Source organism: Hemitrygon akajei, chromosome 15 (genome assembly GCF_048418815.1).
Source record: "Hemitrygon akajei chromosome 15, sHemAka1.3, whole genome shotgun sequence".
Lineage (NCBI taxonomy): Eukaryota > Metazoa > Chordata > Chondrichthyes > Myliobatiformes > Dasyatidae > Hemitrygon > Hemitrygon akajei.
The window spans coordinates 23,047,898-23,061,671 of record NC_133138.1 but is presented as its reverse complement, the minus strand read 5'-3'; the positions used below and the strand labels follow the sequence as shown (position 1 = coordinate 23,061,671).

Below are 13,774 nucleotides of genomic sequence, written 5' to 3'. Positions count from 1 at the left end.
GACACTGAAGTATATTGAAACTTCTACATTCAGCCAAGAATCACTCACCTTCTGACTCAGAGGTTATGAACAGAAGTACATTCATCAAGTAAACTAATCAAATATATTGCTTTCTTTTAAGAAGTTACCTCAAAAACTTGCCATCACTGTTTGATGTATTTAAATTACCTTCCTCTCTTTCTTTTGATTAATCTCCCTGATTAAGTTACTCCTCCCCCTCCCCCAGATGGACAGGTTTACGAAATGAAAAATGAATGGATGTTGAAGTACTGTGTACATTTGGATCAGTCATATTTGAATGAACTGGTCTAAGCAAATTTGTAGCTTGACTATGGTCAAGTCTCACCAGTAATTGCCTTGCCTCATTATGCTCACTTAGGTCCTCATCATTTTCGCAGATAAGCACAGGTTTACACTTACCCCACTGTTAGTGTTTTGTAAAAGATGGGCTGGATCGTCAGTGAAATGCTTTCATTTAAAATCTTTTGCAATACAATATTAGTCAAAATTCAAAGTTAAAATTGAGACAAAATTAAGTGAAGATCTAAAAGCTCTATTATGCTCAGTTTCTAATTATTGATTCATAAAACATGTTTCAAGACCAAAGGCCAATTTGACAGGTAATTAAGTGGTGAATCTACCAGCAGGAATTTTTTTTATAATTAAGTCAAAGCTACTTTTGCTTTACTGAGTGTTATAGTTCTTAATACAGGAAATTAGCCCTGGTGAACTGCTGCATACTTGTACATTTTGGTGCTGGGCATTTATATGTTAACATGCAGGATTCCAGTGATTAAATTGGAAGACTGGAGTGAACAGCTCCTTAACTTATCATGAACAAAGTCTGAAATTACAACTAGATTTACAGAGTTACATTTTTGTGCATCTGAATTATGCATTGACTTGACAAACATCAAGTTCTGTTCATCCTCATCCCCATGTTTGCTCACCTGTGTTTATTGCACATTAAGCCAAGGCTCAATTTTAAAATACTCATTAAAAATAAAAGCACCTTTGAGATATTTTATCTCCTCCCATTCCTGCCTTTTGCACAAACTGGTGGGGAGAATTTAATTGTTGTTCAAACAAACACGAATACAGGCAAACAAAACAGCATTACACCAGGGCCAAGATGCAGAACACAGCAACGACAGTCATACCCAGCACAAGACACCTATAGCACATAGAAGATAGAAAACACATATGAAATAGCAGTAAAATACGCACAAACAATACATAGTCAAAGTTCCTGAGTCCATGAATGTTGCAGCATTCTGCAGTTGAACACAGTACAGCTTGTCTTTTGCCAATTAAACAGTGAGGCGCAACACCAACTCCAGCTTGGGCGCCGCACCACACCGCCTCCACCATTCCAGTGGAGCGCACTGACCCCGACGCTTGTCCCCTGGGCAGCTGTAAACAGGTAAACCCATGGCTTGAGACCTAGTGCTTGCTATGACCAAGGCCATGCACTCCCGCACCATCTGCCAATAAACCAGTGAATCGGACTTGCAGCATTCCACATCAACAATGTCCAATGGCGTCTTGCAATACAAGAAAAGTGACTGAGACTGTCACTTGCTGTGAAACATTAGGCTGTGCACCATCTTGACTCCTCTAACACCTCTCTGACATGTGCAGCAGCATGATCTGCACCAAGTCCAGCTCCTTCAGTTTCTTCACCAATGAGCTAATCACTGATGGGGTAGACTTGCAGTATTTTAAGTTCTTTAGTAAATGGGATTAATGTAGGGATTTGTATAAATGGGTGGTTGATGATTGGTGAGGACTCGATGAACTGATGAGTCTAATTCCTTGCTGTATGTGATTCACTTGCTACGTGCTCAGCTATGGAATTCCCTCCTGAAGCATCCCTGCCTCTCCACCACTCATTCTTCATTTGAGATCAGTTTTGAGAAAGTTGATTCAGTCTTTGGATGTTTGTATTCCATTTTCTCGGGTAATTCAGTCTAAAATTGCTATTGATCACACTCCTGTGAATTGTTTAGGGGTGTTTTACTTTATTTATTATAAACACAATTTGATGAATGTTCACAGCAATAGTGCCAGAAGCCTGAACACCAGAAGCCACAGTCTTCTGAGTTCCAGCCACTCACAAAATTTTGCCAAACACTAACACCATTCCCTAGCCACCAACTCATCTCTCCCTGACAACCAACAGGCTCACTTCTTGTACACTTCCTCCTAAGAGATTAGTTGTTACTAACAGATCTTCCTTACTCTTTCTCGGATGTCACCAGGATTTTCTATTGTTCTCCAGCAATTCACAAAATGTACCTTTGTTTTCTCCACATCTCCCCCTTTTCTGTAATTTAAAACATGCATGTTCACTAAATTTTTCTACTTCTGACAAAAGATTATAAGATCTGATCACAAACAAGAGAAAATCTGCAGATGCTGGAAATCCGAGCAACACGCACGAAATGCTGGAGGAACTCAGCAGGCCAGGCAACACCTATGGAAAAGAGTACAGTTGACATTTCGGGCTGGAAACCCCCCGAACCCTGATAGTCATGCTGAAATATTTCAGCCCAATACACTGAATGTGCTCTTTTCTATACTGTAGTTGCTGCCTGGCCTGCTGAGTTCCTCCAGTATTTTATGTGTGTTGCATTATAAGATCTGTTCCTGTTTTCATTGATGCTACCAGATCTGAGTATTTCCAGCAGTAGCACACATAAAATGCTGGAAAAACTATGCAGAACAGGCAGCATCTATGGAAAGGAATAAAGGGAAAATGTTTCAGGTTGAGATCCTTCATCAGGATCAGATCTCAGCTCAAAACATTGATTCTTTATCCCTTTCCATTGATGCTGCCTAACCTGCCGAGTTCCTCCAGAATTTTGTATGTGTTACTTTGGATGTCCAGTTTAGGGTAATGTAATTGGTAGAAATGTACATAATTGACAGCCACCAACATTGAATTGGGGTTCACTTTAAGAGGCTGGTCTGATGTGATGATGTAATCGCATAAAATACTTTTACCACACTTTGTGTTCATTGTTTGGAGTACAATAAATGAGTCGTTATGGTTTTTCTTAAACATAAAATGCCTCTGCTGTTTTTATTTGTGAAAACCTACACTAGCATCTGCAGAATCTCTTATGTTTATGATATCCAGCATTCTCTGTATTTGTTTAAGATTTACAACATCTGCAGTTTACTGCTTTGTTGATTCCAATGAAGCACACTGGGATGTTTTACCATATTATTTCTGGCATATAACTGCAATTTGTTGTAAATAAATTACTCCAGATGCTATATTTAAGGTTAGATTCCGACATTGCCAAGCTTCAACAAGTACCAATACAGAAATCATTTCCAATTTGACTTGCCAATTGTTGATGTGCGCAGGAAACAGGGGATTATTCTCTGCCATTTTACTGCTATTTGCTCAAGAAAAGCAAATAATTGATGGTATCTACAAATCCCTGTTCCAAGTAAACCAGCGCTTTTAAGGAATATGTAAAAAGGAGAGAAATCTGGCAAGTGGAACCAACTTCAGTGTGGATAGAAATGAGGTAATAAGCTGCATTCAGCTATTTAAATTATACAATATTTTTTCTCAAAAGATGCAGATCCACTTTTACAATTGAAGACACCATCTCAACTGCACATAGTTTTGAAGTAATTAGTACTAAATTGGTTATGTATATACATTGGACAGGTTAAAGCACTAACACTAGGAAAGATTTTTCCAAGATGACAAAAACAACAAAAATTCCAGTGCATGCCCTAGAAAGTCAAATTAATTAAAGGATTCTAAGTTCAATTCTTGATTTTAAGGGCAGCAGTATGTGGAATATTATTAATTGAAATATCCTTGAGTTGGGAAAGAATTAATCTCTACTATTTTAGATTATTAACTTGTAAATTTGCTGAGAATGGTAGATTTCAGGGAAGAAAGTGAAAGAGGCTGTTTGTAATACCTTCCCCTGATGCTGCTGCTATCTTTCATCACTTCTTGCCTAGGCACGAAGGATTGGTTCTTGGGTGTGACTGTTAATCCACTGTGAAAATCAATGCAACCAAGACCATCCATGAGAGGAGTAAGTAGCCTGCGAGTGCCAGATCATTCATTTTAACATCCATTTTATTAAGAAATAAATCAAAACAGCAGCTAACTAAGGAACAGCAGATAGTGAGATGTTGTGAATTGGTACCTATTACCTAGTGGTGTATAATGGTATTCCCAAGTACCTTGAGTATTGAGTATTCAGCTTCTGCAATTACCTTAAATTCAGCATCTTTCACCGTGGTGTACACAACCAGCAGGAGAAATAAACCCTTGCCATTCAGATCAAACTCATCTAAATTCAGTTCAAATTAGTTTCTGCAGAAGATCTTCTTTCTATGCAATCTGTAACCATAGCCACTACCTGCTTTTTAACCATTTTTCATTAACAGCATGTGGGTATAAAATATTTCAGGCAATTTACTCAAATTAGAATTCCACACGTCCTCCCCTTGAACATTACAAATAGATGGTTAAGAAGTAGACAGATCCCAGTTTGCAAATCAATATTTAATTGGGCTGCTCGGACTCTAATTGCTTTTAATGGGACAAGTGGCCCTCGCTCATCATGTAATAAAATATGTGCCAAGAACGAGGAGAAAATAAATTAGTTTGCGACATTCTACAGCTGTTTTTTAAAATTATTATTCTCGTTTTGATGGGTTAAATAATGCAGCTGTATTAAAGCTGGAGAGGTTGTTGCTGCTCTCAGCTTGTATGAATACAGTAAATGCTTGGATCGGAGGCTGCCAATTCTGTGTTGCCAAGGAGATTAATTTATCTTCCAGAAGATGTTGTGCACAGATGTGAGACTCAGCTGAAAGTAAAATTATCTTGCTTCAGATTGGACTCATGCAGATGCAGATGGATTAGTTTGATTTTTTTTATCGGTTGTTATCATGTTCATTTTTTTTCCTTTAGAATCATACAGTGTTTCCTTTGGATTGTCCTTGCTGTGGGACATCTGTGAATCAAAGCCTTGCCAAGAGTTACAGCAAGGTGCAGTATTTAATTCATTAGCTTGAACAAATATGCCTTCAACTAAAAGTGTAAGTGACAGAAATTCCAGAAGTGAACAGAAGTTTAAAATCCACTGCAAGTAAAGATATTTAAAATTTCTTGTGGTGTTCCAAATTATAGCTTTGCATTGCATCATCAGGACAGAAGAGGTAAAAAAAAAAGAGGTTACCCTTTGGTTCTAGTGGCAGCAATATTATTTTGCGTCTTTGCATTACCTTAGATTGTATGAAGGTTAAGAAAGCCGGTTCCTACGAAAGCTACAGGTGCTGAGCACGGGAAATGGTTCAGTGTTGTACATTCTTGTTGCCTGCTTAAGGACATACTCAGAGATCTCTGGCAGAGCTGAGAGTATGACATGAAAGAAATGGTCATGCAAGAAGTTTAATGTAAACTTTTTAAATAAGGAGGAACTGTCCAGTGCTGAAAGCCATGTTATCAGTCCAACTAAGTCCTATTTAATGATAATTTGAATGAGAAACTTAAGAGTATCCATTATTCTCAAGGCTGCAGTCCAATTATGGTTATAAATTATTAAATTAATCTCCTGATCACTGACTTACCAATGAGTGAAACTTACAGATATGGCAGAGTTCAGAGATGTTTCTGTGGGGTCACAAGGAACAGAACTGATAATCAGTTCTGATAAGTTTGTCAGAACTGATAAACTGATAACCTATACCCTTGTAATTCTACTGTGCCCATTCCCTTAGAATGCCATTTTACAGAAATAATGAAAAAAGGTTGATAATCTGAATTTTCAAATATGCTTTGATGCAGTGGATCAAAAAATATATAAAAATTATATATATTATTTTATACATTTTATATTTTATTATTTATATTATTTATATTATATATATATCAAAATATATGTATTTTTTGTTTTTTAACTAATTATTTTTTGTACTTGGACAGATGTTTTCTTTTGCACGTTGATTGATTGTCAGTCTGCTTGTACGTAGCTTTTTATTGATTCTATTGTGTTTCTTTGTTCCACTGTGAATGCCTGCAAGAAAATGAATCTCAAGGTATTACAGAACTGTGCAAAAGTCTTAGGCACAAATATATAGCTAGGGTGCCTAAGACTTATGCACAGTAATACATTTGTCAATGTGGAGCATAGAGCGAGTTTGTAAATCTGGCAGGAGCAAAAAATGCTAGGAATGGTGAGGGTGGAATGCTGCAGGAGGGATGTGGGACAGATGGCAGAGAAAGAGTGCCAGTGGCCAGATAGGTGGTTACTCGGATGTAGATACACTCATCCCTGAGGCACCAGGCAAAGTCATTTGATTCCAAACAATTGGTTTATTGATCATTACAAAATGCCTCTTTGGTGCTTCCCACTTCCTCCCTTCTGTCTTCCCCTTTTCTCAACTACTATTCCCTGCCCCCTTCCCACTCTCAGTCCTGGGCCCATATCAGTATCAGGTTTATCATCACTCACAAATGTCATGAAATTTGATTTTTTTTTGCAGGAGCAGTACGATGCAATACATACAATTACTGTAGTACTCTGCAGAAGTCTTAGGCACTCTGGCTATATATATATATATATATATATATATATACATATATATATCTAAGACTTTTGCACAGTGCTGTATATGGTGACATATAAGTATTTTGATAATAATTTTGTCAAAAATAATTTTGATTTTACCTTGAAATTTAAACTTTTAATTTGACTTGATAATAATATTAGCTCTTTCACTTGTAGCTGTTACAGGGAAAATCTGTCTGATATTTCAGTTGCCTTTCAAGGAAATGGTTCTTCCTCACACATTCAGGACCATTTATTTAGTTATTCATTTATTGTGGTCAGTTTGGTGAGGGAATGGTTTACTAGCAATACCTTGCATGAAACTCATGCTGTTTGAAATATCTCTTGGGCTAACTGGGAATTGGGGTTGGAATCTCACCTGAATGTACAGTACGTTGCCTGGCTCTGCTTTGGTGCTTTTATAATAGAAGTGAGGCTGAAGTTCTCCATCACAGCAACAGAGACAGTTCCCCTGCTGCCTGCCATGTTCATGCATTCTGCGTTGGAACAATCACAGGGAACTGAGCTAGGGAGAATTAACAACAATGAAAGAAATCTCTGTGATAGAGATGAGCCTGACTATGATCTGGCATGAGTTCAGCTTATGAGATAAAAATGGTAAATAGAACTCATAGGCAGTCTTCTCAATTGACTGGTGGTTTTTCAGCTTTGAGTGTGAAAGACTCAGATAATAAGACCCACAGAGACGTGCTACAGGTTTCTAAACTTCATTTTCTGGTTAACTCTTCTACCCTTTATCTCGTCAGGAATAAATGAGGGATTTGCTCACAGAGCTTTTCAATTGAGCTTTGAATCAAAAGTGAATCACAGATTTAAAACAAAATCCACAACCTTTACCTCCTTTTGAAATGACTTTTAATCCCGAGATCTGTATTGGCTCATAATGAAGAATCTGCCTTATTTCTTCTTCTGCAAGTTGAATGCATCTCCAGCTTCTTTTAGACAATGGGATCAAACCCAATACAATCATCTCCTCATTCATATATTAATATTTTTTATTTAAAGTGATACTTTGTATAATTCTCTGAACTCTCCAATATATTCTATTACTTATACACATTTTTCATAATATTCCAAATTAGCCGTGATCACCGGTACTCAGGAGCTAAAAAATACTGCATTTTAATGCCCTTAAGATGTTAACCATGTTTGATTAACCTTTAATATTTTTGTAGCATATGCAATTCTGATGAATATATTATTACATGCAGATTGTTTTCTTTTCAAAGATTAGCTTTATTTGTTGTATGTAAATCAAAACAAGTGTTACTGGACAAAAAAAAAAGATGCATTTACTTAGTAGGGTTAGGATCAGTGAATCCTCCAGATTATTTATTATAGTTCCATGCTGTGTAGTAGTATTGGATCTTATACTCAGGGCCAATAGACCTGTGTGTTACCAGAAGTTTGCCGATTTGTCAGACTTTGTATTTTTCTCAGAAGTTAACACATTGAAACCAAATAATGATTATCCCTGTCTTTCCTCATACATTAAGATTAACATTTCAGATTAGGTGATGCTATTTGGATAAGGGAACTGTATTTTTCTGATGTTACGACTGCCGTCAGTATCTTTCATTCACTTAGCTACTGGAGAAGAGCCAGTATTTTAAAATAGCAAACAAAGTACTTTATTAAATAAAAGTTTACAGTAAGAGACATCATTTTTGTATGTTTACTCCCACACAGACAGACAGGTTTTATGCTACACAGTGGAACAACATCAAGAACATTTCATCACATGCTGCAAGATTTTAAAGTACCAACCAATATTACATTCATTATAATGGTCAAATTACCTGCCTTAAGCAAGATGGAACACATTAACTGAACATTCACTTGGTGCTGATGTTACATTAATGCAGTGCAACAGATTCACTCTCTGAAGCACATTAATACCTTTCGATGAAATAAGTGCAACTTTGATTCATATATTTTTTGTAAACTCGTGAGGCCTCCGTCGGTCAGAGTTGACCATGGATATTGTGTAGTAACTGTCTAGATAGGCAAGCCAGGGCAGTGTGATATGGAGAGCGAGCTATTGCCCATGTAGCAAGCTCCCCCTCTCCATGTAGCTGACGAACCCAAAGGAACGGCAGAGGCCGATACAGTCTGGCACCAGCAGCATTGCAGGAGTTGCCGGTCAGCATTGAACTCAATGTAGGACTGCCTTAGGGACTCCAGCTCCAGATTTTTCCCTCAGAGTTCACTCCCGAAGCCTTCCCCATGAGTGGGTATAGCTACAAGGCAGCAGAGGTTTGAGATCAGAGTTTTCCTTCTAGATGAGCTGCCAACCGTAGCTGACGAGCCTCATCTGCCCGAAGCGACTGGTCTTAAGGCACCAGTAGCTCACCTTTGTCCCTTCTCCTGTCAGTAGAAACGCTTTCACCAGGTTTAGTAGCTAAGCCACATGTTAAGGCCAGGAGCTGGATGTGGTTGTCAGCGGCTATTTGAGTCACACGCCGTTGGGAACATATAATAGGTGGTAGGAACTTGTCCCCATTACGCCCCCGGCTATAACAACCTTAAGGAACATTTGTAGACAAGGAAGTGTCTATTCTATACAAGCCTTTTCACATCAGTGCCTGCATCTACTTTTAATACTTTTGATTCTGATGCGTCTCCATTACTCACTCCCTTCAACCTTGTGGATTTTCTGCTCCCTAAGCAAGTACACACCTTAAAGTTTTGATTGATATAATTCTTATCCTTAGTAATTACATATTGTGGCAGAAATGCAAAATTGTTACATTCTATTGCTCTTGCTCTTGATATTTATTGCTTATTAATTTATTAATATTGTTTCTTCTTTTTGTATTTACACAGTTTGTTGTCTCCTGCATTCTTGATTGAACGCTCTAGTTGCGTGATCTTTCATTGTTCTATTATAGTTATTATTCTATAGACTTGTTGAGTATGTCCGCAAGAAAAATTAATCTCTGGGTTGAATATGGTGACATATATTTATTTGATAATAAGCTAACTTTGAACTTTGAACTTTTGAATTTAATTTCTGATATAGTGACATAGACTTGTACAACACAAAAACAGTCCCAGCACTATTAATCATTGCCTCAGTCAATGAATGCAATGGCTCCTTCACTATGCTGTCTGCTTGTGCCATCATTTTCACGGGCCTCTCACCTGCATGGTGAACATTTTTTTTCTGTTTCTTAGAAGAATTTGAAATGTGTTGGTGAAAAGCAGGTCCATTAAATTCTATGATTCTCCATTACCTTCAATTTCAGCAATTGCCTCAAAAAATTCCAGCAGCCTTCACTCCTTTAAACCACATTAACACCTTTTATAGGTATTACCATCTTTTAAAAACTAAGGTCCTGTGGAATACTGATGATTATTTTTGTCTATCAGTACAATAACTACACTATGATTCCCAAATTCTCAGTCCATTCCTAAATATTTATTTGTGACTTCTAGGTATGTGCAGCTTGTGTTTATTATAAACACAAGAGATTCTGCAGTTGCTGGAAATCCAGAGCAACACACACAAAATGCTGTAGGAACTCAGCAAGTCAGGTGTTTGTTATTCAATGACAGAAAATTGGAGCAAGAGAACCAACCCTTCAAGCTAAACAACACACGTAAAATACTGGAGGAACTCAGCAGACCGTGTAGCATCTTTGGAAAAGAGTACAGTTGATGTTACGGGCTAAGACCCTTCATCGGGTCCCTCAAGCTCAGCCTATCCCAACATTCAACATGATCGAGATAGATCTGATAATCTCTTAAATATGTTAAAAAGAAACAACGTGCACTTAGATAAAAATTAAATGTTCTTTCTTTTAATTTCTTCTCAGGAGATTGGGTTCTGAAGTGGATCATTCTACAGAAGGCTTGGTAAGCAAAGAGACAAGATATTGTGTATAAAAACCAAAGACCCTTTGGATTTAATGCAGAGATATATTTTGAATTGGGATGTACTTCCTGAAGAAATGGTAAAAGAAATTCAGACCTAACTTTCAGCAGACGAACTAGAGGAAGACTCAAGTGGAAGAATTTGTATATAGTTATTGAAAAAGGCAAAGGGAGAGGGGCTGATTTGGGGGACCTTTCAAATGCAAGATATTCTGAATGACCTCATGTGCCAATCATTCAGTGATTCTGGGAAGTGATTGCTGTTGAGAATGCTATACCTATTAGCCTTCCTGGTTACCCATTTTCCTCATATTCAATAGCATTCACGTAAAATTAAATTGAAAGAGCCATATCTGTTTGACACTTTCTAGGCAAAGCAGCACCTGGTGTATTTTTTGCTTCAAACTCTAGGCTACTGGAATTATGATACTCTTCAGAGCCGAGGTATTGAAAAGTTTAACTTGTGAGAATAACTTACTGGGATTTAACTTTGCTTTGACCATGCCCTGCTAAAGTGGATTGAAGCATGCAACAACAAAACTGGTTTTTAAAAAATTGACTTATTTTTCCCGCTGACATTCGTAACAAGTATGTCTTTGAGCAGCTGGAAATTGAAATGGGAGCATTTTACCCTGTAGCAGATGTGGAGTTAATAAATTTAATGAAGAGTTGGTGCTTGAATGGCCACCATGGAGGTAAAAATTAAAGACTGGAATTTTTATTCTCGAGCATCAGATAACAGGCACTGTCTCCTGTATTTTAATGAAAAAAATAAGACTTACTTGGATGGATTATACCTACAAGGCACCACTGGTACAAGCTATTTAACTTAACAAGCCTGCACTGGTCTTTGTCCTTTTACATACTGTGTTTCTTTTCCACTCCTCTACAACTTGCCATAGATGTAATTTCCCATCATGGAGTGATATAGTACAGGACCTTTGGTCATCAGTATTATCATCCCAACTTTTAGCATTCAGCCCGTGTCCACTCTAAATTTCTTACCCCTTTGTTTAAACCCATGCCCCCAGTTATGGGTATATCTGCTGTATGGAAAAAAGCCTTAACTCTCTACCTTGAACATGCCCCTCATAATTTTGTAAATCCACCCAGTTCCCCTCGGCCTCTTCTCCTCCAAGGAAACAAACTCAGGCTGTCTTCATAACTGAAGCACTCCATTACAGACAACATCCTGGCGAATGTTTTCTGAACCCTCTCCAGTGCAATCATGCCTGTCCTTCAGTGTGGTGACCAGAACTGTACACAATACTTCAGCTGTGGCCTGGCTAGTGCTTTATATAGGTGTATTGCAACCTGCAATACATTCTGTATTGAATGTACTCATACATTCTGTGCTCTGGGTAATATAAAACAGGTAACACAGGGCAGTACAGCACAGTATGGGCCCTTTGGCCCACATTGCTGTGCTGACCTATATAAACCTACTCCATGATCAATCTACACACATAAAATGCTGGTGGAACACAGCAGGCCAGGCAGCATCTATAAGGAGAAGCACTGTCGACGTTTCGGGCTGAGACCCTTCGTTAGGACTCCATGATCAATCTAACTCTTTTCTCCTACACAGCCCATATCCCTTAATTTCTCTTACATCTATGTGCCTATCCAAGAGGCTCTTAAAAATGCCCTTACCCTATCAACCTCTACCACCTCACCTGGCAATGTATTCCAAGTACCCACTACTCTCTGTGTAAAAAACATACATCTGACAAGAAAAAAGTGCTGGCTGGCTATTCTATCTGTCCTCATATTTTTATACACTATTACCCAGGAACATTTCATCCTATTTCACTCCAAAGAGAAAAAAATCCCCAGCTCACTCAACCTTTCATCTTGGGGCATTCTGGCATTTGGAGTTCAGTTCAGGGCCATTCTGTAAGGACTCTCTGCACATTCTCCCCATGGAAATTGGGTGTTTTCCCTGGGTGCTCCAGATTCCTCCCATAGTCCAAAGATGTACCGGGTTATTGGTCATTGTAAATTGTCCCGTAATTAGGTTGAGGTTAATCAGGATTGTTGGGTTACTGGGGCGGCGTAGCTCAAAAGGCCAGAAGGGCCTTTGTTGTAACAACAGGCCTTTGTTGTAACAAACAGACCTTTGTTGGGCCTGTGTTGTAACTCGAAATAAAATAAATATGTTCTCTAATCCAGGGAGCATCCTGGTAAATCTCATCTGCACTCTCTCTGATGCATCCACGTCCTTCCTCTAATGAAGTGACTGGATCTGACCACAATGCATCAAGTGTGGTCTAACCAGAGTTTTGTATCAGTCTCTCAATTAATGAAGACCAGTATATCATGTGCCTTCTTAACCATCCTTAGCTTTATCAGTTCCCCAAAATGCATCATCCCACACTTTTCAGGATTAAATTATCTGCCCATGGAGAGAAGACAAGAAAGTGGGGTTAAAAGGGATGATAAATCAGCCATGATAGAATGTCAGAGCAGAATTGATGGGCTGAATGGCCTAATACTGCTCTATGTATTATGGTCTTATGGTCACATTAGAAAAACTGGTCCTAATAGTATTGTGCATGTAACAACTGAATCTTGTTAACACCCCATTTATACACTGATGTCCTTCATGTGAAGGAATTATATCACCCTTACCTGGTTTGCCCTTTGCACAAGTCCAGAAATGGTAGTGGTTGACTCTTGACTCAGTATGGGTCAATTAGGAATGTTCAACGTGAACCATGATGTGCAAACCTGTAAATGAATTAAAACAAGTGGTGAGGAATGCTACTGTGTCTTAAACTGATACAATCCAGTTTTTGTGTAACATGTTTGTGCCGCACAGAATATGAGTTGACACTGTGCTGAGCTAAATGGTTGCAAACAGGCAGATTTTAGGAGTTGCATAACAACCAAGTTACTTGCACGTGGAATCGTGAAGTTTATACTTTATATCCATGAAGAATTCTCAGAAGTAATAGTGATCTCCTTTGTTGGAGTTGCTGAGGGTTCATTGGATTTGGCAATGGAGCATTATATCACTTCTACAGTATTATGTGACAGCATATAATTGATGATGATAGAAATGCCAACCACTTACTGCCATTGTGCTCTACAGATGCCACTGCCTGGAGGTACCTGCTAATCATGCCTGCTGTTGCTCTCTCTGATGCCTCCCCTTATGGTTTACTGCAAGGGTGTTAAGTTATTCTTTCCTTGATACTTCTTCTTTATAAAATCTTCCACAGCAAGTGTGGAAATATTCATAGGAGATTCTGAAGTTCTAACAGCAGATGCCCTGAGAC

General features: G+C 38.3%; 1 protein-coding gene across 7 annotated transcripts in view; it reads left to right on the top strand.

Moving 5' to 3' along the window:
- Positions 1-13,774, top strand: part of tenm2a (teneurin transmembrane protein 2a) — a 2,964,155-nt gene that overhangs the window by 154,880 nt on the left and 2,795,501 nt on the right. For all 7 annotated transcript variants that reach the window (XM_073067293.1, XM_073067288.1, XM_073067292.1 and 4 more), the window contains exon 3: positions 10,436-10,475. The gene's annotated coding sequence lies outside the window, so the exon portion shown is untranslated. The remainder of the gene's footprint in view (positions 1-10,435; positions 10,476-13,774) is intronic.